At 45.2% G+C, this 26,451-nt stretch overlaps 1 long non-coding RNA gene and 1 pseudogene across 4 annotated transcripts in view; one reads left to right on the top strand and one right to left on the bottom strand.

The window, feature by feature from the left end:
* Positions 1-26,451, bottom strand: part of LOC134983737 (uncharacterized) — a 1,747,570-nt gene that overhangs the window by 1,591,032 nt on the left and 130,087 nt on the right. The window lies entirely within an intron of this gene.
* LOC134944757 (5S ribosomal RNA) lies at positions 23,088-23,206 on the top strand (annotated as a pseudogene).

Here is a 26,451-nt window from a genome sequence, read left to right as displayed (position 1 = left end):
TGGGGAGTTCCTGAAGTAGACACGATGCCATCTCGATTAAACAAGAAGCTTCAGAGATATTGTTCCAGGTCGAGAGACCCTCAAGCAATAGCAGTGGATGCACTGGTGACCCAGTGGGTGTTTCGGTCGGTATATGTTTTCCCTCCACTTCCACTGATTCCAAAAGTTCTCAAAATAATAAGAAGAACAAGAGTTCGAGCAATCTTCATTGCCTCAGACTGGCCAAGGAGGGCTTGGTATCCAGATCTTCAGGAGTTGCTCATAGAAGATCCTCGACCTCTTCCTCCTCGAGAGGACCTACTACAGCAGGGGCCGTGTGCGTATCAAGACTTGCCGTGGCTACGTTTGACGGCATGGCTGTTGAGCGCCGGATCCTAGACCGAAAGGTTATTCCTAAGGTAGTCATCCCCACTCTTATTCAGGCTAGGAAAGGAGTAATGTCTAAACATTACCACCGTATTTGGAGAAAATATGTGTCTTGGTGTGAATCCAAGAAGGCTCCTACGGAAGAGTTTGAGTTGGGACGTTCTCTCCATTTTCTGTAGGCTGGTGTGGATGCAGGCCTTAGATTGGGGTCAATCAAGGTCCAGATTTCGGCCTTATCAGTTTTCTTTCAAAAACAATTGGCCTCCTTTCCAGAAGTTCAGACGTTCGTGAAAGGGGTTCTGCACATCCAGCCTTCATTTGTTCCTCCAGTGGCACCATGGGACCTTAATGTGGTGTTGCAGATCCTTCAATCAGATTGGTTTGAACCTCTGCAGGAGATAGAATTTAAGTTTCTCACTTGGAAAGTGGTGATGCTTTTGGCCTTGGCATCCACAAGGCGGGTGTCTAAGTTGGGGGCCTTGTCTCACAAGAGCCCTTACCTGATCTTCCATGAAGATAGGGCAGAGTTAAGAACTCGTCGACAATTTCTTCCAAAAGGTGGTTTCGTCCTTCCACATAAACCAACCTATTGTGGTGCCAGTAGCTACTGACACTTTCACTGAGTCACAGTCTCTAGATGTGGTTAGAGCTTTGAAGATTTATGTCGCAAGAACAGCTTGGTTACGGAAAACAGAAGCTCTGTTTGTCCTGTCTGCTCCCAGCAAGATTGGGTGTCCTGCTTCTAAGCAGACTATTGCATGCTGGATCAGAGGAATGATTCAGCATGCTCATTCTACGGCTGGATTGCCGTTACCTACGTCGGTGAAGGCCCATTCTACTATGAAGGTGGGCTCGTCCTGGGCAGCTGCCCGGGGGTCTCAGCATTGCAACTTTGCCGAGCAGCTACATGGTCAGGGTCAAACACGTTTGCTAAATTTTATAAGTTTGACACTTTGGCCGATGAGGACGTCAAGTTTAGACAATCGGTGCTGCAGGGTCATCCGCACTCTCCCGCCCATACTGGAGCTTTGGTATAAACCCCATGGTCATGAATGGACCCCAGCATCCTCTAGGACGTATGAGAAAACAGATTTTAATACCTACCGGTAAATCCTTTTCTCCTAGTCCATAGAGGATGCTGGGCGCCCGACCCAGTGCATACTTTACCTGCAGTTTTGTTCAGTTAGTTACACAAGTGTGTTACATTTGTTTTCAGCATGTTGTTGTAAATGGTTCATGCCTGTTGGCGTGTGTTATGTTGAATGCCATGTTGTGCGGCATGGTTGAGGTGTGAGCTGGTATGAATCTCACCACTAGTATAAAGGTAAATCCTTTCCTCGAAATGTCCGTCTCCCTGGGCACAGTTCCTATAACTGAGGTCTGGAGGAGGGGCATAGAGGGAGGAGCCAGTTCACACCCTTGAAAAGTCTTAAAGTGCCCATGGCTCCTGCGGAACAGTCTATACCCCATGGTCATGAAATGGACCCCAGCATCCTCTACGGACTAGGAGAAAAGGATTTACCGGTAGGTATTAAAATCCTGTTTTTACCCCCCCCCCCCCCCCCCCTAAAAGAAAAGTCTAGATCTGCCCTTGGCTGGAATTCTGGTGTATTCCTCTTGATGATGACACCCGGGGACGGCCCGCACCTACCTTATGACGCCACTGTCAGTAACTATGGACTTTTGCAATGTCACATGTATAAAAATAGACACATTGATGCTATAAATATTAGTAAGCATCTGTATTTTAGCATTTCTGCAATTATGCATGCATTAATTCTCTGACCATGGGCAGCGCAAATTCACAGAAAATCTGCTACACAAGCCAGCACAGCACTCCCTTGAATTAGTCCTATTGTCATTTTGTCAAGGACTTGTATTTGAAGCGATCCACCATTGATCTTTACTTGTTGTATAAACAACATGAGCCATAAAGAAGAAAACAATATATAAAATGAATGAAATAAATAAATAAATAAATAAATAAATAAATAAATAAAGTCTGCTGACAGAAGGAAGCAATTTTATAATTATTGGACAGCTGTAAAACAATCAGAAGGTAAATACAACTTCTGTCTATATGTGCAGTGGGATATACTTTTCCTGAAATGCTCTATATAAATGCAAATTTCAATTAGAAAAGCATGTGTCTCACAGTCATTTTGTAAATGCATTATACTCTGTTAGAAATTGTAATATTCATCGCAACCTACGTTGTGTTTCTACCAAAAAAAAAACATGTTTATTAAACAGCAATAAAAGTCATCTAGTTCCAACACTGCAAGGTCATATCTGATCTAGACAAACTACTAGATACTGTAGGAATAAAAATAAAGTTTTACAACACCTACCATAACAACATCCTCTTAATATCTACAGCAGTTTTGGTTAAATATAACCTACTGTATAATTTTTTTTCAAGGCCATAGAATACAGCAGGGGTGGGGAACCTTTTTTCTATCAAGGGCCATTTTGATATTTATAAAATCCTTTGGGGGCCATACAAAAATTCTCAACTTAAAAATTACCCTGCCCCCCAGTAGCCTTAGAGGTACTGAGTGCACGCGCCAAAAAATGGGTGTGGCCAATTAAAATGGGACGTGATACACATATGCCCCCAATAGTGCAGTGTCAGATACACATGTCAGTGCAGTGCAAGATCCACAAATGCCCCCACAGTGCCAGATCCACAAATGCCCCCACAGTGCCAGATCCACAAATGCCCCCACAGTGCCAGATCCACAAATGCCCCCACAGTGCCAGATCCTCAAATGCCCCCACAGTGCCAGATCTACAAATGCCCCCACAGTGCCAGATCCACAAATGCCCCCACAGTGCCAGATCCACAAATGCCCCCACAGTGCCAGATCCACAAATGCCCCCACAGTGCCAGATCCACAAATGCCCCCACAGTAACAGGTATACAAATGCCCCCACAGTGCCAGGTATACAAATGCCCCCACAGTGCCAGGTATACAAATGCCCCCACAGTGCCAGGTATACAAATGCCCCCACAGTGCCAGGTATACAAATCCCCCTACAGTGTCAGGTATACAAATGCCCCCACAGTGCCAGGTATACAAATGCCCCCAGAGTGCCAGATTCACAAATGCCCCCACAGTGCCAGATACACAAATTCCCCCACAGTGCCCTCCCATCCCACTGTGCTGCTCACTGCTGCTGCTCCATCTGGCGGCGTGTCTCGGGTGTCAGGTGGTCAGGGCAGTGAGTAGAGCGCGGTTATGTCAGGCGGTGGCGTGTAGGACCTAAAACCAGCCGCCGGTTCGTGAGCCAATCAGAGCTTGAGGACCGGCAGCGGCAGCTCCTGATTAGCTGCCAGTCCGCAAGCTCTGATTGGCTCAAGAACCGGCGGCTGGTTTGAGATATTACCTGCCGCCGGACACGTAGCTGCGCTCTCCTCCCTGCCTGACAGCTGAGACACACCCGCCGCCGGACTGAGTGGCGGCGAGTCTCACTGACACAAGCGGGTGGGCCGGATCAAACGGCTTTGCGTGCCTTTTATGGCCCATGGGCCAGAGATTCCCCACCCCTGGAATACTGGATACTACAATATGCTCTGATAAATTCTTTGTTGCTTGAAACTAATTTATTTTGAAGGTATATATTACAACTAAAAAATATTTAAATAAACTGTTTTATTTTTGCCAAAACATGGATTTTGTTTTGAGGGGTGTAGTAGGGTATGCCGGCGGCCGGGCTCCCGGCGGCCAGCATACCGGCGCCGGACTCCCGACCGCCGGAATACCAACAGCTGGGCGAGCGCAAATGAGCCCCTTGTGGGCACAGTGGCGTGCTATGCATGCCACGCTATCTATTCTCCCTCCAGGGGGGTCGTGGACCCCCAAGAGGGACAAAAAAATGTCGGTATGCCGGCGGTCGGGATTTCGGCACCGATATGGTGGGTGCTGGGAGCTCGGCCGCCGTCAAACAGAAGACCACCCGTTTTGAGCAGTCTAATACAACTGATGTTTTATGCCTACTGTGTATTTGAGAGTTAACAAAATAATACCCAATTATTAGATTTATATTGATTGCTGAGTGTTTTTTTTAAAGATTTTCTGATGCATTTACTTGATTGCATCTTTTCTGAATGTCCCAAAATCTGACATACATGTAATTACATGGCTGATATTTTAGGGCAGTGATGATATGTAAACATGACCCTGTGGACTATAAGTGGCCTCCCCCGAGGCTTCCTGCTGTATACCCTACTGTGAATCAGATGCAAAACAATAAGTACCATACAGTGTATATGTGTACTGCAAACAGGTAGCAGTGCAGAAATAATGGAATGCTCTTACATCAAACAAGATGGCCCTTGCACATGCTCAGTAGAGATCTTGCTGACCATCTTGGGATAGGGCATGAAACATTCCTGGAGGATAGAAAAACTGGAGTCTTCGTCTGAGTGCACTGCTCTTACAAAAGAACCAACAAATCCTTGAAATTTAGACAGCAAATAAGTGGCAGATAAAATAGAGAGGAAATTGGTGGTGAACCATGTAATTAAATACCAGCGTAAACTGAGGGGGTGATCCACGAGGTAAATCAAACTCAGAATTAATTTTTTTGTTGCACTCCCAGGTACAAAGTATTAAAACATATCTTTCAATGATTTAATTAATATCTGCTAGCCACAAAAATAACATATAAGCATATGATACATTCATAGAAAACATTAAATAGATGGTGAATCACTGATAATTAAGCTCACGTAGAGCTCTAAATGAGGCAAAATTATTATTTGTATTTCAAAGGAATGTAAATTCTTACAATATAAGTAGGGTCAAATATATTCATAGGGATGCCAGCAGAAAATAGTCAATTGAAAATAAATCAAATGTTTTATTTCTTAACCAAGTTAAAGCCCTGTTGGTTAAGCAAAATACACATAAAAGTCCTTGTGCCAATATACACAATATAACATAATTATGAGAATGCTGAGAAACAATGTACAGGCAGGCACTTATCCATCATGCAATACCACCAGGGATGCATCTGACTAGCTCCAAATTTATTCTGCAGCAGAACAACGTCCCCAAATATACAGCCAATGTTATTAAGAACTATCTTCAATGTAAAGAAGAACAAGGAGTCATGGAAGTGATGATATGGGCCCCACACAGCCCTGATCTTAACATCATGGAGTCTGTCTGAGATAACATGAAGAGACAGAAAGATTTGAGCAAGCCACATCCAGAAAATATGTGATTAGTTCTCCAAGATGTTTGGAACAACCTTCCTGCTGAGTTCCTTCATAAACTGTGTGCAAGTGTACCTAGAAGAGTTAATACTGTTTCAAAAGCAAAGCCTGGTCATATAAAAACTGATTTGCTTTAGATTTATCTTTGTTCGTTCACTTTGCATTTTGTTATGTGATAAAAATAAACTATTAACACTTCTTTTTTTAAAGCATTCTTACTTTGCAGCATTTTTTCCATAGCTGCCTAAAACTTTTGCACAGTACTGTATGTAACATTATTGTGAGACAGATTGAATATGAGAAACAAAGGACAGTTCAGAGTCAAGAATGACACCATGGCAGCAAACTTGTGGAGTAGGGTTGATTGTTGAGTTATCAAAAATGATAGAGATCTAAGGTTGGTAACTACTATTGGCCAGTGGAAATATAATTAATTCTGTTTTTAAAATATTATGTTTGGGGTTGTGAGATGACACCCAAGATAAAATATCAGAAAGGCATTCAGTGACATGGACCAATGCAGATGGTGACAAATCTGGGGTGGATAGGTAGATTTGAGTATCATCCACATGCAGGTGATACTGAAATCTAAAAGAGCTGAATAGTTTGCAAAGATGTGGTATACTGTAGATTGAGAAAAGCAGAGGACCTAAGACTAAGCCTTGTGGTACTCTAACTGATAGAGTTAAGAGGAGGTCGATTCAGAGAAATGAACTCTGAAAGAGCGATAAGATAGGTACGATGAGATCCAAGAAATGGCTGTGCCCTGGAGACCAAGGGATTGTAGTGTTTGTATGAGAAGAGAGGGACCACGGTGTCAAAAGCAGCAAAGAGATAAAGGAGAATAAGAAGTGAGTAATGGTCTTTAGAGTTAGCAGTGACTAGAGCATTCACTACTTTAGTCAATAATGTCTCTGTGGAGTGTTAGACAAGAAAGCCTGACAGAAATGGGTCCAATAAGTTGTGTGTTAGAGATATTTTTTTTTTCAGAATGGGAGTAATCACTGCATGTTTCAACACGGATGGAAACATGTAGATATGTATAGATTACAGATTATAGTTAAGTTTGGGACAGAGCGTTACTTATTTGTGAGGGTATAGGCTCCAGAGGAGAGATAGTAGAGTAGGCAGATAAAAGAGTAGATACTTCATCTTCATTTGTGGGATCAAATGAAGAGAAGGTAACACAGGGTTCAGGAAGGGAATTGAGCAGGTCACTGGCTATGGAAGAGCATACCATTTCATTTGGGATATTATCAATCTTGTCCTTGAACTAGGAAACGAGATCTTGTGCACTGATAGTACCTGGTATGATTGGTGAGGGAGGTATAAGAAGTGATTTAAATGTACTAAAAAGTCACTTGGGATTAGAGGCTTGAGTAGATATGAGAGACTGGAAAGAAGTTTGTTTGGCAGTGTTCAGAGCATTACGATAAGAGTGGTAAATGGTCTTATACTGTATGTGAAGCAGTCACCTGAAGTACGAGATTTCAGCCACTTCATTGAGTGTTACTTCTAGAACCTGGTTCAGGTGTGATACAACAGTCTCAAGAGAAGTGGATACAGAAATTCTTGAGAACAGTTATTGCAGAGAGGTGTATAGTTGTTGAAAATTAATAGTGATAATATTTCTGCGAGTTTGAGGAGGTTTGGAGGACTTCAGTGACACTGAGTTGGAAGTAATGGAGCATGCAAGTAAGGGTGTGATCTGAGAGAGGGAAAGGAGTGTTAGTGAATTCTGAAAGTGAGCATAGTCTGGTGAATAAAAGGTCAAGGCAGTGGCCCTCCTGACGAGTAGAGGAGTCAGGCCATTGGGAGAGGTTAATGAGAGTAGCTTGGAGGCATGGGGAGATTGTGGACTGTCAATAGCGATACTGAAATCACCTATAATAATAGTGGAGATGGCACAGGGTAAGAAGTGAGGAAACTCTTCCAGAAATAGTTTGTGTTGCCTAGGTGGGCAATAGATAGCAGCAACATGCAGAGAGAAAGGTTGGAAAATCCTCATAGAATGTACTAGTAATTAAGTAAATGTAAGTGATAGAACCTGTGGTAAAACTATCCATGTGAAAAATTGGGACAGTAACATTCAAACCCCACCTCCTTTACCTTTACCAGGCCTGGAGGTGTGTCTGAAGTGGAAATCACTGTGACATTGCTGCAAGCGAGGCTGTGTCTGATTGCAAGATCATGTTTCTGTTATAGCCAGCAGTTGTTGTTTTTTAATAAAAAGGTCATGGAGAGATATTGATTTGTTGCAAACAGCATGCATTTCATAAGGCATATTTTAGTGACCTCGATGGAGATTGGAGACATTTGACATTTATAAGGTTTGCTGGATTTATATTCTGTTGTGGATCATCTGAATGGGGCATGTGGATGGGACCAGTATTTGGGTTAGTAGAAGCAGGAGTAGAGAAATATAAGTATAGTTGTAAGAGTTGTGTGATAGCTTTTTATGGTGATAGATTGTGTTAGGCGCAGCGGCCCTCGCCAGCGCCTGACCGTTGCTAAGCAATGGTCCTGGCACGTCACGGCCGCCGCACCTCCTCCTGTCCCCGCATGGCACCTGGCAACGATGGGACTTCGTGCGCGCTGAGCCGCTGGGTCCATAGCAATGGGGACGCCACATGCGGACTGCGTTCCCCGTTGCTATCTAAATAATCAATCACCTGTCAGCATGTGGTCGTGCAGCAGGGCAGCTGCACAACATCATCAATTTAGGTGGTCTTTAGCTATTGGTACGGACACCTCTTTTATTCTCCCTCAGTGCCTTACACAGACGCTGGTGATAGCTTCCTGTGAGCTGTTCCTGCTCTGGAGAATTCCTAGTTCATCGTGCTGTTATCTGGTCTACTCTGTTCCCAGTGGTCCTGAGTCCTGGTGTTCAGAAACCGGTGGTGGGAGTCTTTCCAGCCCTCCAGTCGATTGAAACCTGTGCCTGTCATCTCGGGGTTCTCGTTCACTTGTGGTTACTCTCCCGGTGTTGTGAGTAGCGGCTTCTGCCGCATCTAGCGGCCTAGGCCGCAGCATTCTTTGGTTAAACTTGTTGCTGGTGTTTTTGCGGAGGCTTCCGCCCAAGCTGTCCTCCCCGGTATACGACGGTGCCGTGTAGGGTGTGGACAGTAGTACCTTTGTTGTCCTTTTCCTTTGGCGGCGTGCCGCACATACATTTAATTTTTAGTTTTGTAGTAGCCCCTAGCTCTGAGTTTTGTTTAGTTAGAGGTCCCCTTGTTATCATCCCGTCTCAGTTTATGCCTTGTCTCATATTAAGACCGGGGGGCATCGGAGTTGGGCAGACCTAATCCGCCCTTCAAACGCGGCTGCCGTGGGCCCAAGAACACATAGTCTCGCAGGCGTAGACTGACCACGCGGGTGAAACAACGGAGGTAGGGTCTTAGGGGTTACTGCTGTTCTTTGCCCTTTTACAGCGTCATGTTCCTGTGCTCGGACCTTACCCACTCACTAGCTCACGTTCTAAGCACAGAGAACGTAACAGGTTGAGGATGTTACAGTCAGTGTATATTATTATTATTATTCTTTATTTATATGTCACCACATGGGATCCACAGCGCCCAGTTGCAGAGTACTTAAACAAATAAGCAAAACAAGAAAACAGTGACTTACAGTTCAAGACAATATAGGACAAGTACAGTGTATATAAACATAGCTGTGTCAGCAGACAGCACTGAAATAAATATTGTGGTGTCAGAAAACTGGGGAATTTAGTGCAATTGAAGGAAGTATTGAAATAAAGATAGATCTAATCAGAGATGGAAAAGCATGTGAGGGAAGCGGGCTCTGCCCATGAAAGCTTACATTCTCAAGATATATAAATAAATTATATATATATATATATATATATGGAGAGACACTACAGGCAGGTAAGTATGTGTGAGTGTGTAAGTGTGCATGTATGTGTGTATGTATGTGTAAATAAACTTATACTTTCACGTTGTATGTGTTGTGTTTTTATTTGGGTATTTCTTTTGTTGTGGAACTACAGGTACCAGTGGGCCCGTTATTTCCCTGCATGCTGATACTTGTGGTTCTCCAAGTACCAGCAAGCAGGGGAGTCTTGCTGGGACTTGGAGAACCACAACAAAGGACAATATATATATTTTTTTACACAATTTTGGCTATCAGCCGCCCATCCACCACCCAGGGATGGGGAGACAGCGTCAGGCTTCACCACTGGCCCTTGGGTGCCTGTAGGTGGGACACCTTGATTTAAGTGGTCCCCACTCCCCAGGGAACCCGAGCCAGGGGTGACTAGTTGGTGGGGTGATGCTTTGGTCGCAGGGACCTATATAAAAATGTCCCCCAGCTGCAGCATCACCTCCCTGGCTAGTGGAGCCCGGGGCTGGTTTCAAAAATACGGGGGACCCCCACTTCTTTTGTCCCCCATATTTTTAGAACCAGGACCAGTCCAAGAGTCCGGTGCTGGTTGTTTAAATCCAGGGAACCCCCAATCAATTTTTTCCCTGTATTTTTGCAACCAGGACCAGACTCAGAGCCCGAGGCTGGTTATGCTTTTGGAGGGGGGACCTGAACATGTTTATTTAAATATTTTAACACTTTCTTTACTTTAACAGACAGAAGCATGCACAGAGCTCACTGATCTGTTCATGCTTCTCCAAAAATCGCCAATCTAAACCTGGTCTATTATTCTGGTGATTTTTGGTAAGGTTTTGTGTGCAAGTGAAAAAATCGGATACTATTACATTCGCGATTTTCATTGTTTTCAATGGGAAAGCATCTAGGTGCAATTTATCAGTTGTGATTTTTATGGCCCATACACACTGGTCGATTTTGAGCTGAAAGCAGCTCACTTTTGGTGTTTTGAGCTGCTTTCAGCTCAAAGCCACCCAGTGTGTATGGACAAGCGATGAGCGGTGAGTGCTGATGCGCGCTCCCGCTTCATCGCTGGCAGCCGCCGTTCATCTACTGGTATTACCAGTAGATGAACAGCAGGGTGAGCGGCTTTCCATAGTGTCCTGCTATGGAAAGCCGCTCACCCCCACTGACATCACTGGGCAGCGGGGAAAAGCACTCAGTGTGTATGCACTGAGCGCTTTTCAGCCAAGCGATGTCAGCGATCATCGCTGTGCATACACCCTGGGCAAAAACGCCCAGTGTGTATTAGTGATGTGCACCGGAAATTTTTCAGGTTTGGAGTTTTGGTTTTGGGTTCGGTTCCGCGGCCGTGTTTTGGGTTCGAACGCGTTTTGGCAAAACCTCACCGAATTTTTTTTGTCGGATTCGGGTGTGTTTTGGATTCGGGTGTTTTTTCAAAAAACCCTAAAAAACAGCTTAAATCATAGAATTTGGGGGTCATTTTGATCCCATAGTATTATTAACCTCAATAACCATAATTTACACTCATTTACAGTCTATTCTCAACACCTCACACCTCACAATATTATTTTTAGTCCTAAAATTTGCACCAAGGTCGCTGGATGACTAAGATAAGCGACCCAAGTGGCCGACACAAACACCTGGCCCATCTAGGAGTGGCACTGCAGTGTCACGCAGGATGGCCCTTCCAAAAAATACTCCCCAAACAGCACATGACGCAAAGAAAAAAAGAGGCACAATGAGGTAGCTGTGTGACTAAGATAAGCGACCAAAGTGGCCGACACAAACACCTGGCCCATCTAGGAGTGGCACTGCACTGTCACGCAGGATGGCCCTTCAAAAAAATACTCCCCAAACAGCACATGACGCAAAGAAAAATGAAAGAAAAAAGAGGTGCAAGATGGAATTGTTCTTGGGCCCTCCCACCCACCCTTATGTTGTATAAACAGGACATGCACACTTTAACAAACCCATCATTTCAGCGACAGGGTCTGCCACACGACTGTGACTGAAATGACTGGTTGGTTTGGGCCCCCACCAAAAAAGAAGCAATCAATCTCTCCTTGCACAAACTGGCTCTACAGAGGCAAGATGTCCACCTCATCATCATCGTCCGATTCATCACCCCTTTCACTGTGTACAGCCCCCTCCTCACAGATTATTAATTCATCCCCACTGGAATCCACCATCTCAGGTCCCCGTGCACTTTCTGGAGGCAATTGCTGCTGGTGAATGTCTCCACGGAGGAATTGATTATAATTCATTTTAATGAACATCATCTTCTCCACATTTTCTGGAAGTAACCTCGTACGCCGATTGCTGACAAGGTGAGCGGCTGCACTAAACACTCTCTCGGAGTATACACTGGAGGGAGGGCAACTTAGGTAGAATAAAGCCAGTTTCTGCAAGGGCCTCCAAATTGCCTCTTTTTCCTGCCAGTATACGTACGGACTGTCTGACGTGCCTACTTGGATGCGGTCACTCATATAATCCTCCACCATTCTTTCAATGGTGACAGAATCATATGCAGTGACAGTAGACGACATGTCAGTAATCGTTGGCAGGTCCTTCAGTCCGGACCAGATGTCAGCACTCGCTCCAGACTGCCCTGCATCACCGCCAGCGGGTGGGCTCGGAATTCTTAGCCTTTTCCTCGCACCCCCAGTTGCGGGAGAATGTGAAGGAGGAGCTGTTGACGGGTCACGTTCCGCTTGACTTGACAATTTTCTCACCAGCAGGTCTTTGAACCCCTGCAGACTTGTGTCTGCCGGAAAGAGAGATACAACGTAGGTTTTAAATCTAGGATCGAGCACGGTGGCCAAAATGTAGTGCTCTGATTTCAACAGATTGACCACCCGTGAATCCTGGTTAAGTGAATGAAGGGCTCCATCCACAAGTCCCACATGCCTAGCGGAATCGCTCTGTTTTAGCTCCTCCTTCAATGTCTCCAGCTTCTTCTGCAAAAGCCTGATGAGGGGAATGACCTGACTCAGGCTGGCAGTGTCTGAACTGACTTCACGTGTGGCAAGTTCAAAAGGTTGCAGAACCTTGCACAACGTTGAAATCATTCTCCACTGCGCTTGAGACAGGTGCATTCCACCTCCTTTGCCTTTCCCAGACTTCTGTACGCGGTGCCTGTATGCCGAAAGTGGCCCGCAATTCTTCTGGCCACCGACAGCATCTCTTGCACGCCCCTGTCGTTTTTTAAATAATTCTGCACCACCAAATTCAAGGTATGTGCAAAACATGGGACGTGCTGGAATTTGCCCAGATGTAATGCACGCACAATATTGCTGGCGTTGTCCGATGCCACAAATCCCCAGGAGAGTCCAATTGGGGTAAGCCATTCTGCGATGATCTTCCTCAGTTGCCGTAAGAGGTTTTCAGCGGTGTGCGTATTCTGGAAAGCGGTGATACAAAGCGTAGCCTGCCTAGGAACGAGTTGGCGTTTGCGAGATGCTGCTACTGGTGCCGCCACTGCTGTTCTTGCAGCGGGAGGCAATACATCTACCCAGTGGGCTGTCACAGTCATGTAGTCCTGAGTCTGCCCTGCTCCACTTGTCCACATGTCCGTGGTTAAGTGGACATTGGGTACAACTGCATTTTTTAGGGCACTGGTGACTCTTTTTCTGAGGTCTGTGTACATTTTCGGTATCGCCTGCCTAGAGAAATGGAACCTAGATGGTATTTGGTACCGGGGACACAGTACCTCAATCAAGTCTATAGTTGGCTCTGAAGTAACGATGGATACCGTAACCACGTTTCTCACCGCCCAGGCTGCCAAGGCCTCAGTTATCCGCTTTGCAGCAGGATGACTGCTGTGATATTTCATCTTCCTCGCAAAGGACTGTTGGACAGTCAATTGCTTACCGGAAGTAGTACAAGTGGTCTTCCGACTTCCCCTCTGGGATGACCATCGACTCCCAGCAGCAACAACAGCAGCGCCAGCAGCAGTAGGCGTTACACTCAAGGATGCATCGGAGGAATCCCAGGCAGGAGAGGACTCGTCAGACTTGCCAGTGACATGGCCTGCAGGACTATTGGCTTTCCTGGGTAAGGAGGAAATTGACACTGAGGGAGCTGGTGGTGTGGTTTGCGTGAGCTTGGTTACAAGAGGAAGGGATTTACTGGTCAGTGGACTGCTTCCGCTGTCGCCCAAAGTTTTTGAACTTGTCACTGACTTATGATGAATGCGCTGCAGGTGACGTATAAGGGAGGATGTTCCGAGGTGGTTAACGTCCTTACCCCTACTTATTACAGCTTGACAAAGGCAACACACGGCTTGACACCTGTTGTCCGCATTTGTGTTGAAATAATTCCACACCGAAGAGCTGATTTTTTTTGTATTTTGACCAGGCATGTCAATGGCCATATTCCTCCCACAGACAACAGGTGTCTCCCCGGGTGCCTGACTTAAACAAACCACCTCACCATCAGAATCCTCCTGGTCAATTTCCTCCCCAGCGCCAGCAACACCCATATCTTCATCCTGGTGTACTTCAACACTGACATCTTCAATTTGACTATCAGAAACTGGACTGCGGCTGCTCCTTCCAGCACTTGCAGGGGGCGTGCAAATGGTGGAAGGCGCAAGCTCTTCCCGTCCAGTGTTGGGAAGGTCAGGCATCGCAACCGACACAATTGGACTCTCCTTGGGGATTTGTGATTTCGAAGAACGCACAGTTCTTTGCTGTGCTTTTGCCAGCTTAAGCCTTTTCATTTTACTAGCGAGAGGCTGAGTGCTTCCATCCTCATGTGAAGCTGAACCACTAGCCATGAACATAGGCCAGGGCCTCAGCCGTTCCTTGCCACTCCGTGTCAGAAATGGCATATTGGCAAGTTTACGCTTCTCCTCAGACGCTTTTAATTTTGATTTTTGGGTCATTTTTTTACTGATCTTTTGTTTTTTGGATTTTACATGCTCTGTACTATGACATTGGGCATCGGCCTTGGCAGATGACGTTGATGGCATTTTCATCGTCTCAGCCATGACTAGTGGCAGCAGCTTCAGCACGAGGTGGAAGTGGATCTTGATCTTTCCCTATTTTTTTAACCTCCACATTTTTGTTCTCCATATTTTAATGCGCACAACTAAAAGCCACCACAGGTATACAATGTAGATGGATGGATAGTATAGTATTATATTACTTATGGAGGACGAGTGACAACACAGAGGTAGGTACAGCCGTGGCCTACCATACTGCTATATATATATATATATATATATATATATATATATAATATACTGTATAATAATAACGGACCTGGTGGACACTGTCAGCAGACTGCTAAACTAGTATGAAGAAAAAAAAAGCCACCACAGGTATACAATGTAGATGGATAGTATAGTATTATATTACTTATGGACGACGAGTGCACTGACGACACAGAGATAGGTACAGCCGTGGCCTACCGTACTGCTATATATAATATACTGTATAATAATAATAACGGACCTGGTGGACACGGTCAGCAGACTGCTAAACTAGTATGAAGAAAAAAAAAGCCACCACAGGTATACAATGTAAATGGATGGATAGTATAGTATTATTATATTACTTATGGACGACGAGAGCACTGACGACACAGAGGTAGGTACAGCCGTGGCCTACCGTACTACTATATATATATATATATATATACTGTATAATAATAACGGACCTGGTGGACACTGTCAGTAGACTGCTAAACTAGTATGAAGAAAAACAAAGCCACCACAGGAGTGTTTTTCAGGCAGACAAACGTATACTGGACTGGTGGTCACTGTCAGCAAAACTGTGCACTGTACTCCTGCTATAACTGCTCCCCAGTCCCCACAATTAGGCAGTGTGAGCAGTGCACTCAGCACAGATATATCATGCAGCAGTGCAGCACACTGAGCACAGATATGGTGGAGCGTTTTTTTCAGGCAGAGAACCAACGGATTAAACTGGTGGTCACTACTATTATAATCAAAACCCTGCACTGTACTCCCTAACAGCTGCTCCCCGTCCCCAATCCTCCCCACAATTATAACTAAGTCACTCTGTGTCTTTTCTACTATAACGGAGAGGACGCCAGCCACGTCCTCTCCCTATCAATCTCAATGCACATGTGAAAATGGCGGCAACGCGCGGCAGATTATATAGAATCCGAGTCTCGCTAGAATCTGACAGCGGGATGATGACGTTCGGGCGCGCTCGGTTTACCCGTGCCACACGGGAGAATCCGAGCATGGCTCGGACCCGTGTAAAAAGGCTGAAGTTCGGGGGGGTTCGGTTTCCGAGAAACCTAACCCGCTCATCACTAGTGTGTATGCACCTTTAGTATATGTTCAAAACTTGTGATTTTTAACAAAATTGCAAGCTGTTACATTTGCAATGTTCGGGAAACGTGCAAATTTGCGGTAAAAATCGCATGTTTTCCGAAATCGCACCCTATTACATTTAGCCTATAGTATGCCTGATTAAGACACCAGCCTACATCTGAATCAATTGGTCAGCTGAATGAAATGCTTTATGATGGCTACATCTAAAGACACATCAAGCGTGTTGTGTCTAAAGAAACAAACAGGGTGTCCCAGTCCTTGCACATTCAGACACAAAGATGCACACCAGGGAAGCACTTATACTAGCATATATGTCTCAAAATCATCCCCAATGTGGAAAATTGTGCAGTTTGGTAAAAGTGTGGGGGAAAATAACAACTGGGACATGCAAAAATACAAATCTAACTTCAAATTAATTAAAAAATATTCTAATAGTTTTCTCTGGATAATATCTTCTTAAAAGTTACATATTACACTTAATCTATATAATAAAATTGACTGCTGATAATACAATTTTCATCACATTGGACACAATGACAGTTGGCCTGAACGGTGATCTCTCAAGTATGTCTCAGTTATGATACTTCCATAACACACATCTATTGTCTCTCAGAGTTGTATTAAGGAATTGGGGGCATGAACACCTAAAACAGGGAGGCCCCTATGCATGGCAGGATTAATAATGGGGCGGATGGAGCTGCAGCTCCAAGCCCCCCACTGAAAATAGGACCACAGAGCTCCCTGCAGTGCAGGCAGTAGCCAGTGCTGACAGGAAAAAATTTTTTCCTGTCAGCACATACAGCAGCTCACTCACCTCCGGCTTCTTATTCACCCGCACCCCAAACTGGTTGGCCTGTGTCCTGACCTCCAGCACCACACCACGGAATAATGAACCTGCCTTCGTGTTGCAAGGGGGCAGGGCTTCAGACAGACACAGGGGCAGAGCCTCAGAGATAGCTCCGAGACAGCAGCCTCCTGTCAAGACCCTTCCCCTCTTTCATGAGGCATGTTATTGTTGGGAAGCTGCAGCAGGAATGGTATGCTGCAGCAAAAGCATTTATGTATTGATGGACAAAGGGGCAGGACCTCGTGTTGCAAGGGGGTGGGTTTTCAGACGGGCATGGGGCGAAGACTCAGAGATAGCTTCCCAGTAATAACATGCCTCATGAAAGAGGGGAAGGTTCTTGGCAGGAGGCTGCTGTCTTTTACGAGAGCTGGGACCCCAGATGTTAGAGCTGAGGGGGGCATGCAAAACCATGTTAGTAGCAGCCCACACCAGGCCCTGAGGTCCCCTATGTAAGTGGTGTCTATGTCAGCAAGTTTTGAGTGGGGTGTCTGTGTGTGTGTGTGTGTGTGTGTGTGTCAGTAAGTAGTGTCAGCGTCACTAGGTTTTGCATTGTGTGTGTGTCAGTAAGTAGTGTCAGTAAGTTTTGTATTGTGTCTGTGTAAGTAAGATTTGCATTGTGTGTGCGTCAGTAAGTAGTGTCTGTCAGTAAGTGGTGTCTGTGTAAGTTTTGTGTTGTGCTGTGTGCGTCAGTATGTTTTGCGTTGTGTGTGTCAGTCAGTCCTGCAAGTGTGGCGGTACCATTAAGAATGTGTCCGCCAGTGCGCCATACCCCAGCCACACTGTAAAACACCACCACCAAGCTCCTAGGTCTTGCTCGGAGGCGCCGCCAGCACCTTCTTCCTTTCCCAGGAAAAGGACTGCTGGGAGCGTGAAGGTGATGTCATCACCCTCCCGCACCTGGCAGACTGGCAGAGAAAAAGTGACTGTGGGGTGCCGGCCCAGCGGTGAGTGGATGGTATTCAGTATACCGGTTGTTGGGACCCCGGCGCACATTATACTGGTGCCAGAATCCCGACAACTGTATACCGACACCTTTTCTCCCTCTTGGGGGATACCCCCCTGGATGGAGAATAGATAGCGTGGTGCACCACCGTGCCCGCAGCGTGGCGAGCACAGCATGCCCACAATGGGCTGATTTGCACTCGCCCCGCTGTCGGCAAGCCGGCGGTTGGGATCGGGGCGCCGGTATGTTGACTGCCGGGGACCTGGCCGCCGGCAACTCATACTACACCCTGGTGAGTAACTATAATGGTCGGGTCCCCTCCCCACAAGTACAATGAGATGTCACTCCAGAGTTTTGCTGGTGCAGTAAGATTTATTGATCCAAAATCTTACTTAATAAATCTTACTGCACCAGCAAGACTCGGGAGTGCTGCCTCACTGTACTCTATCTGCAGCTTGAAAAAAGGAAGGAGGGCACTGGAGCAAATATTCACATCATAACAGGATGAGTGCTGGGTACACAGCTTATATTTAATATTTTTTATTCTATAACCAGTGTCACATCCTGCAATTCGCAGGGACAGGGGGTGTCTGTGCCATGGATTCACATAATATATAACCACTCCACCTGGTGTCACATGGTCACATCCCTTAATGACATGTGACCATGCCCACGGCGCGCAGGCATAGTACCACTGAGAAAAAAATTATATGTGCACCACTGGTGTCAGTAAGAAGTGTCTGTCAGTAAGTAGTGCCTTTGTCAGTACATTTTGCAGGATGTCTGTCAGTAAGTTTTGTTTTGTGTTTGTGTGTCAGAAATTAGAGTCTGTCAGTAAGTGGTGTCTATGTCAGTAAGTTTTGTGTTGTGTGTGTGTCAATAAATATTATTTTTGTCAGCGTGTTTTGCAATGTGTGTGTGTGTCAGTAAGTGGTGTCTGTCAGTAAGTTTTGTGTTGTGCCGTTTGTGTGTCAGTATGTAGTGTCTGTCAGTAAGTGGTGTCTATGTTGTGTGTGTGTGTGTCAGTAAGTAGTGTCTGTCTGTCAGTAAGTGGTGTCTGTCAGTAGGTTTTGTACTGTGTGTGTCAGTAAGTAGTGTCTGTCAGTAAGTGGTGTCTGTGTCAGTAATATCCCTTTCACACCGCAAATATAACCTGGTATAGACTGGGTATATTGCCGGGTCGACACGTTTCAATATGCGTTGTGAAAGGGGTCATGGGTGAATTCTGGGTCGCCTGACCTGGTAATTCAACCCGGGAAAAAAGAAAGGTTATTCACAGGTTAAATACCGGGTCAGGTGCAGTGTAAACGGGTTACTCAGATCGATGCAACCTAAGACCCGTTCACTGCATAGGGAGTGGCGGTGCGGAGATGATCTCATCTCCCAGCGCCGCCTCTGCACCTGCCCCTCATGCAGACTCCGTCTCCGCCCACGGATGGCACCCCGACCCGGCAAATTGCCGGGTCGGGTTGGCGTTGTGTAGGGTCCAATGCCGGGTCCGGCCCAGGGATGGACCCATTTCCAGTTCCCAGGTGGGACCCGGCATTGTGATATGAGAGCGGTATAAGTATTGTGTTGTGTGTGTGTCAGTAAGTAATGTCTGTGTCAGTAAGTTTATTTGTGTTGTGTGTCAGTCAGTAATATCTATCAGTAATTGGTGTCTGTCGGTAAGTTTTGTGTTGTGTGTGTGTAAGTAGTGTCTGTCAGTAAGTTGTGATTGTGTCAGTAAGCTTTGTGTTGTGTGTGTGTGTGTGTGTGTGTGTGTGTCAGTAAGTAGTGTCTGTCAGTAAGTGGTGACTGTGTCACTCACATGGCATAGGCCACACCCCCTATTTAGACCACACCCACACCACACTGATCACACTCCCACATCACTAGTCACACCACCGCAGCGCTTGTCACACCTCCTGCTGAGGCACACAATAGGCCCTTCCTAAATTTCAGTTGCAGGCCCGTATGGATCTTAATCTGGCACTGCCCCTATGGGTCAGAGTCAAACAGACATAGACGTGCACAGGGTTAAACACAGTCACATTCAGAGTCACACACAGAAGCACCAAGAGTAACACACAGACATGTTCAGAGTCACACACAGTCACACCCAGGATTAATCCAGAACAAATGAGAGGGAGAGTGATATTCACACATGCTGAAGATGCGCACACTACTGAAAAGTAGGCATGGCCTCACAACAAGGGGCTGGCCTCATAGAAAATACCATGTTTATATGAGAGTGAGAGGATGCAGGTAAGAGGGTGAGGCAGTGGGTAACGTTGAGAGATAGTGGGAGATGGAGAGGCAGAGGGTGACAATGAGAGGCAGTGAGTGATGACAGGGAATGGGTGACAGGGGGAGGCAGTGGGTGATGCCATTGAGAGGCAGTGAAGTGACAGAGAGAAGCAGTGGGTGAAGGGAGAGGGTGATGCCTTGGAGAGACAAAGGGTGACACGAGAGCTGATGGGGAAATAGTTATGCAGGTGGAGGCAGTGGGTGACTGAAGAAGTAGTAGGTGACAGGGAGAGGCAGTGACTGGCAGTCGGTGACAGGCAGTATGTGACCATGAGAGTCAGATGGTGACAAAGAGAGGAAGTGGGTGACTGGGAGCAGTGGATTACTCGGGGAGGCAGTGGGTGACTGGCGGAGGTAGTCAGCAACAGTGGGAGTAAAGAGTGACTGAAAAACAAGCATGTGATGCGCATGAACCAGTGCTATCTCACCCCAGGAGTGACCAGTAGTCTTTCATGAAGGCAAGAAAGTGAAAAGATGGCAGCAGCGACCTGGTCTTGGTGCTCTCCCGCCTTAGTTCTCCACTCATCTGGTGGAGTGAGTCTGCATGTTCCTGGAGCATCGGGTGAGAGGAGGCAATAGGGGTTACTGCAGGAGTAAGGGGGCATTGGAGGCCATAGCAGGTGTAAGGAGACGGCTGATCCTGCAGATCTGCATGTTCCTGGGGCATTCCTCAGACATACCGAGTCCCCCATTTGGTGGGAGGAGTTGATGGTGTTTACTGCGGGGCAATGGAGGCCCCGGCAGGTGTAAGGATGCAGCAGATCCTGCTGTGGTGAGGTCAGATCTCAGGTCCAGTTTTGCTACCTTGTGGTAGGTCAGGTCTGTGGGGAGGGGATCTTTAACTTATAAAAGAAAATTCTCCTAAATGACAGAGGGGCATGTGTCTTGGTGCCTCCCCCTACACCAGGGGCACTTTAAGAGAGGAGGAGGCCCGGGTGAAGCCTCCTCCGTTCGGGCCCCCTCCTCTCTGCTGGCAGCGCTGAGAGTCTGAGCACTAGAGCGCTCAGACTCTACTGCGCATGCGCAGACCTCCGGGAAAATGGCGCGGCGGCCATTTTCCCTGAGATTTCTCTACTGCTCATGCGCAGAACTCTGTGAAAATGTCCGCTGGGCCATTTTCACGGAGTTTTAACACCGCCATGGATGTCGCCATGGGACTCCAGAGGGGTGAATATTCAGAAATTGGGTGCAGCATGTGCGGTGGGGGCCCCCTCTGGACTCAGGGGCCCATGTGCACCGCACACACTGCACCCATAATAGAAACGCCAGTGCCCTACACACATTAACATCCAGTATCTTAGATACAGATGTGTCCTCATACACCTAGCTTCAATTCACCATATGGCACTAGAAGCCCAGTGCGACTGAGGTGTAGTGTAGCATCTTTTACTTTTACATCTTATTCGCATTACAGAAACAGCAAATTAATATTCAAAGAGTACTACAAACTACACAGGAATTAGGGGCAGATATATCAAAGCTTGGCAAGATATACAGTGGAGCGAGATAAAATTCAGACTAATCAGACCCTAATTTACACACTGTGGGGGTCATTCCGAGTTGATCGCTCACTAGCTATTTTTTGCAGTGCTGCGAACAGATAGTCTCCGCCCAAATGAGCAAACGCATGTGCAGCCGAGTGGTACAAAAAAGTTTTGCGCAGTTTCTGAGTAGATCAGAACTTACTCAGCCTTTGTGATCACTTCAGCCTGCAAGGACCAGAATTGACGTCAGACACCCACCCTGCAAACTCTTGGACACCGGAAGTGAACAAGCCCTAACGGGCGAAACGCCGTACATGGAGCGACTGCACGGCGCCAGCTCTTTGCACCTGACTATGCACTGATCCACTCATCTGCCCACTGATTGGAGTGTCGTAAGCCCTCACTGCTCTGTGGTCACACAAGCAGTAATATCACACTCAGGCATCTCATTAATGCAAATGTATTAATTGCGGATTAGAGCTCATTATTTTCTTTCTATGTGAGTTCTGTCCTCTGATACGGGCTATAATCTTAGTCCCCAACAGTGGCCAGCACATTACTATTTCTTATCATTTGTGCTTTCATTCATTACTTTGTTGTGTGGTACCTGACAGATATCGTCTGTCATTTTCATTCCAAATCACAGATTAGCTGCTTTTCTCTTCCTATTCTGGATCAGAAATTCATGACATATTGTTTCTGTTCAAACATTTGATCGGCATAGCTTGCGTATTTGTTCACATCTTAGCATTAGCCCTCATTCCGAGTTGTTCACTCGCTAGCTGCTTTTAGCAGCACTGCACACGCTAAGCCGCCGCCTACTGGGAGTGAATCTTCGCTTTGCAGAATTGAGAACGAAAGATTCGCATAATTGCGAATAGAAATTTCTTTGCAGTTTCTGAGTAGCTCGGGACTTACTCTGCCACTGCGATCAGTTCAGTCAGTTTCGTTCCTGGTTTGATGTCACAAACACACCCAGCATTCGCCCAGATACTCCCCCGTTTCTCCAGCCACTCCCGCGTTTTTCCCAGAAACGGCAGAGTTTTTCCTCACACACCCATAAAACAGCCAGTTTCCGCCCAGAAACACCCACTTCCTGTCAATCACACTCTGATAACCAGAACGAAGAAATTTCTTCGTTAAGCCGTGAGTAAAATACCTAACTTTTTGGCAAATTTACTTGGCGCAGACGCACTGCGAACATTGCGCATGCGCAGTAAGCGACTAATTGCAATATAGCGAAACTCGGCAACGAGCGAACAACTCGGAATGAGGGCCATTGTCAAGAAGATCTTTTGTGCATATAATATACATGCCTATGTTCATTTATTATCTATAATTTTCCCTGCGATACTATTGTACTTTGTGATAACCTATACTCCCTAAGGGGATTTTAATGACAGTGTTGCAGTCCGACTGTCCATCTTACGTGTTTACTGTGGTGATCATTTTTTGAGACTGACTTTATCCACAGCAGTATTCTGTGTCATTAATTGTATTTCTAAATTTTGATTTCAACCCCAATTACCGAGAACACCAACTTAGAATCAATTCTACTTCCTTATCTGTCTCGTGGACTCTCATCCTCTATTCACGGAGCACAGAGCCACAAATATGGGTGCTGTTGAACCGTGCCTAACGTGGAAAGCAGATCCACCTATTCTTACTTATCTTTTCACTTTCTCCCTTCTTTCTATTTCTTTCTATCATTTCCTACTGAATTATTTCTTATATAGGTGCACTCTCATTGGCGTGCTGATCATACTATCCTCTACTATCATACCACGCTGCCATCGCCCGATCTCATCCGATCTTGGAAGCTAAACAGCGTTGGGCCGGGTTAGTACCAGGAAAGGAGACTACCTGTGAATACCTGGTGTTGTAGAGTAGGAATTGTTTCCTCTCTGTGTGAGAAGAACACGCCAACAGCAGTATCACCACTATTTCTTTCTCATATCTTCTCATCTAGTCAGTGAATGCTCAGTGCAGATCAATGTTTTTTCCATTTACAATTATGGTATTTGTCGAATGATTCAGGTGCTAGAGTCTGGTGACCTCTAAACAGCTTAACTTAAGTGATCATAGTTGGATATTTACATATTAATGCTTTGACCACTCCTCTGTCCTATCAATACAGTTATCTGTACTGGTCAGGGGAAATGGCGGTATGACAATCCTGTGTCTACAAACCTTTCCAATCATTCTTTAAATAAAGAGACCAAAACATTTTAACATTTTTTCCCAATTCTTTATTTCTTCATGGATCGTTTAGATGCGTAAAATGTGCTTATATTATTACCAATAAAAGTTATGTTTTAACATTCTCTGATATACATTATAGGAACTTCTTTCCTGTATAGAGTGCGCCCACACAAGAGCCTTCTTTTTCTCCCTTGTTAGTCTATGTACTTTCTGGCTCTGGGCGCACCACCAATGAGGACAGCATATAGGAGAAAATCACAGATATTTTCTCGCTCCCGCTACTAAGGGTAATTAATTGTCCGATTTTGTTTTTTTTCGTTTATACACTTTATTAAATTTTTGTGACCTGTGCCCAATCACCCTATGTTTTTGTCACACTCTTGGACACTTGCATTTTTCCAACCACTCCCAGAAAACGGTCAGTTGACACCCACAAACGCCTTCTTCCTGTCAATCTCCTTGTGACGGCTGAACGAATAGATTCTTTGTAAAATCCATCACCCAGCAACGATCCGCTTTGTACCCGGACGACGCACCTGTGCATTGCGGTGCATACGCATGCTCAGTTCTGACCTGATCACAGCGCAACGAAAAATCCTAGCATGCGATCAGGTTGGAATGACCCCCCCCCCCCCCGTGTTTTAAAATGACAGGTGCTGATTGTTTGGTACTTTATCTCTTTACACGTTATCTCTTGCCATACTTATGAAAAAAAAATTTGCTCCTTACTGTATTTGAAACATGTACAAAGTTGCAGACAAAGTACAACAGAAATCAACATTGGAAAAAGCCATTGTCGCTGCATCGTAACATTTCATATACACATTTCATCAATTCAGTTCACCTTTCTTTTCCAATCACTGTACTATTTATGTCTCTTTGACCCCTGATGGTCTAAAACCACTCAAGCTGTAAATTAATTGAAAACAGTTTGTGTGCCTTATGTCTTAGCTCAACTAGTCCTGTATGCTAATTAAAAGTAAATCACTGGACGCACAAAGGAAATAGTAGAATAACTAAAATGAACGCATTATTCAAGATGCTCCTTAGTGATGGCAATTTAAATATTTCAGCCAGTCTATAAATAATTAAAACTCCACTACTGCAAATTATGTCCTATTATGCAAATAAATAGCCTCCTCCCCAGTTTCATTAAAAATTCTGAGTGATAAAGTGAGGAACTTCATCATGGTACTATAAGAGGTACTTCAGTCTGTCAAATGATATTTGACTTTATCAATTAATTGCCTGTGGATTTATTCACATATTTCTAAGGACAAATAGTTTTAAATATGCCCTTTGTAAGTGTCAAAAATTCATAATTTCATTAAAAGTTATTTGCTGTGAAACTATTCTGATATAAAAATATTTACAAGCTGGTAAATATTTTTCCTTTTTACTAAATTAATGCATGGAGAATGTGATTAACGGAAGTAAAAATACACAGCACTTATTAAGAAATTAAATAAATAGCATCTTCATTTTCTAATTTCAATTACTCCAGTGCTTGCCAAGGTTAAAACTTGTAAGGTTTCAATGGAAAAACATTTAATATAGAGAGAATGATTAAACATACTGTATGTGTGTATTTATTTACAATTATTTTGATATAAATAAAACATTAATTACATTGAATTACAGAAATACAAATGTTAGTGCTACATACTGTATATACCTATACACAGTCTTGAATGGAATTACAAATATCTCTAAGGCCCTTCTAATGGGAAGCGGTTATGTGACCGGCGGTCTCACTATACCGACGCTGGGATCCTGAACAGTGACCAGTACGCTAGTCCGACCAACAGGGACAAGTGCCCGCTGTGTGGCGAGCGCAGCGAGCCCGCAAGGGGCTTCATTGAGCTCGCCCCCAAGCCCCCCTCACCGCTGGTCATCTAACAGCCAGGATCCCAGTTTCAGTATAGTGACCGGCAGTGTTCCGACTGCCGGTCACCCAAACCCAACCCCTTCTTATAAGTGAAATGCAATATACTGTCCACTTTCATCATGTCGGTATGCTCAACATGTCGCCAGTGACCATGTTGACATTCATGATGCCTACTCAGGTGACATTTTGACATAATAAACTGTCATCACACCATTCCTGGTGGTCTAGTGGCTCCTACCCGTCTCCCAGTAGCAGCAGAGGCTCCAGTATCCTCTTTTATAGGTCCTGGTGATGCTGTAATGGATCCTCCTGGCAAGGGACGTGCAGCTAGGTAAACGGCTCAGGAAGCACTGGCTAGTACCAGAGCCAGATTTATACATAATATATGAGCAAAAGGGTTCATGTGGGCATTATACAAAGGTGCAGCTGTATATACTGCTGGAAATTTGGTGAGTTTTGATCAGCGATGTGTCCCTGTCACTTTTTTTACTGCAGAGTTTTGACTATAAAAATGATTAGAATAATACAAAGAAAATATTAAAGTATTTTTTTGTGTTTTTCATATTCTTTATACAATCAAAAATGGGTGCATATGTTAGTATGACAAGAAAGGCTCTGCCTCACCCCACCGCACGTTACTTCTTCTGGCCCAGACCTGTGATGCTCCTGTGTCCTAGTGAGTATTTCTACCTCTATCCCTAATCACTAACCTTCCCCCTAGTGCCTAACCCTAACCTCCCCACCACCTGTAGCCAAACCCTAATCATCGGCATCCTCAGACTTTCGACATTTTCACATGGTGACAGTTCAGATGTTGATATTGTGAACCTGTCGACAGTTTTTGAATGTCGACCTGATCACTGTTGGCAGTTTGAGCCTTGACATGGTCACTGATGACCCTTTGACCAGATACTGCAATAAAAACAATCAGCCAGGTCAAAGATTAAAATGACTATACACAAAGCAGCTTACACATGCTGACCATATGAAAAACACAAATCATGTACCTGTACAGTAGAGCTTAGTTTGGTGTTACTATCAAT

The sequence above is a fragment of the Pseudophryne corroboree genome, chromosome 1 (assembly GCF_028390025.1).
Source record: "Pseudophryne corroboree isolate aPseCor3 chromosome 1, aPseCor3.hap2, whole genome shotgun sequence".
NCBI classification, from domain to species: Eukaryota; Metazoa; Chordata; class Amphibia; order Anura; family Myobatrachidae; genus Pseudophryne; species Pseudophryne corroboree.
The sequence above is the reverse complement of the archived record's forward strand: the minus strand, read 5'-3'. Positions and strand labels throughout refer to the sequence as shown.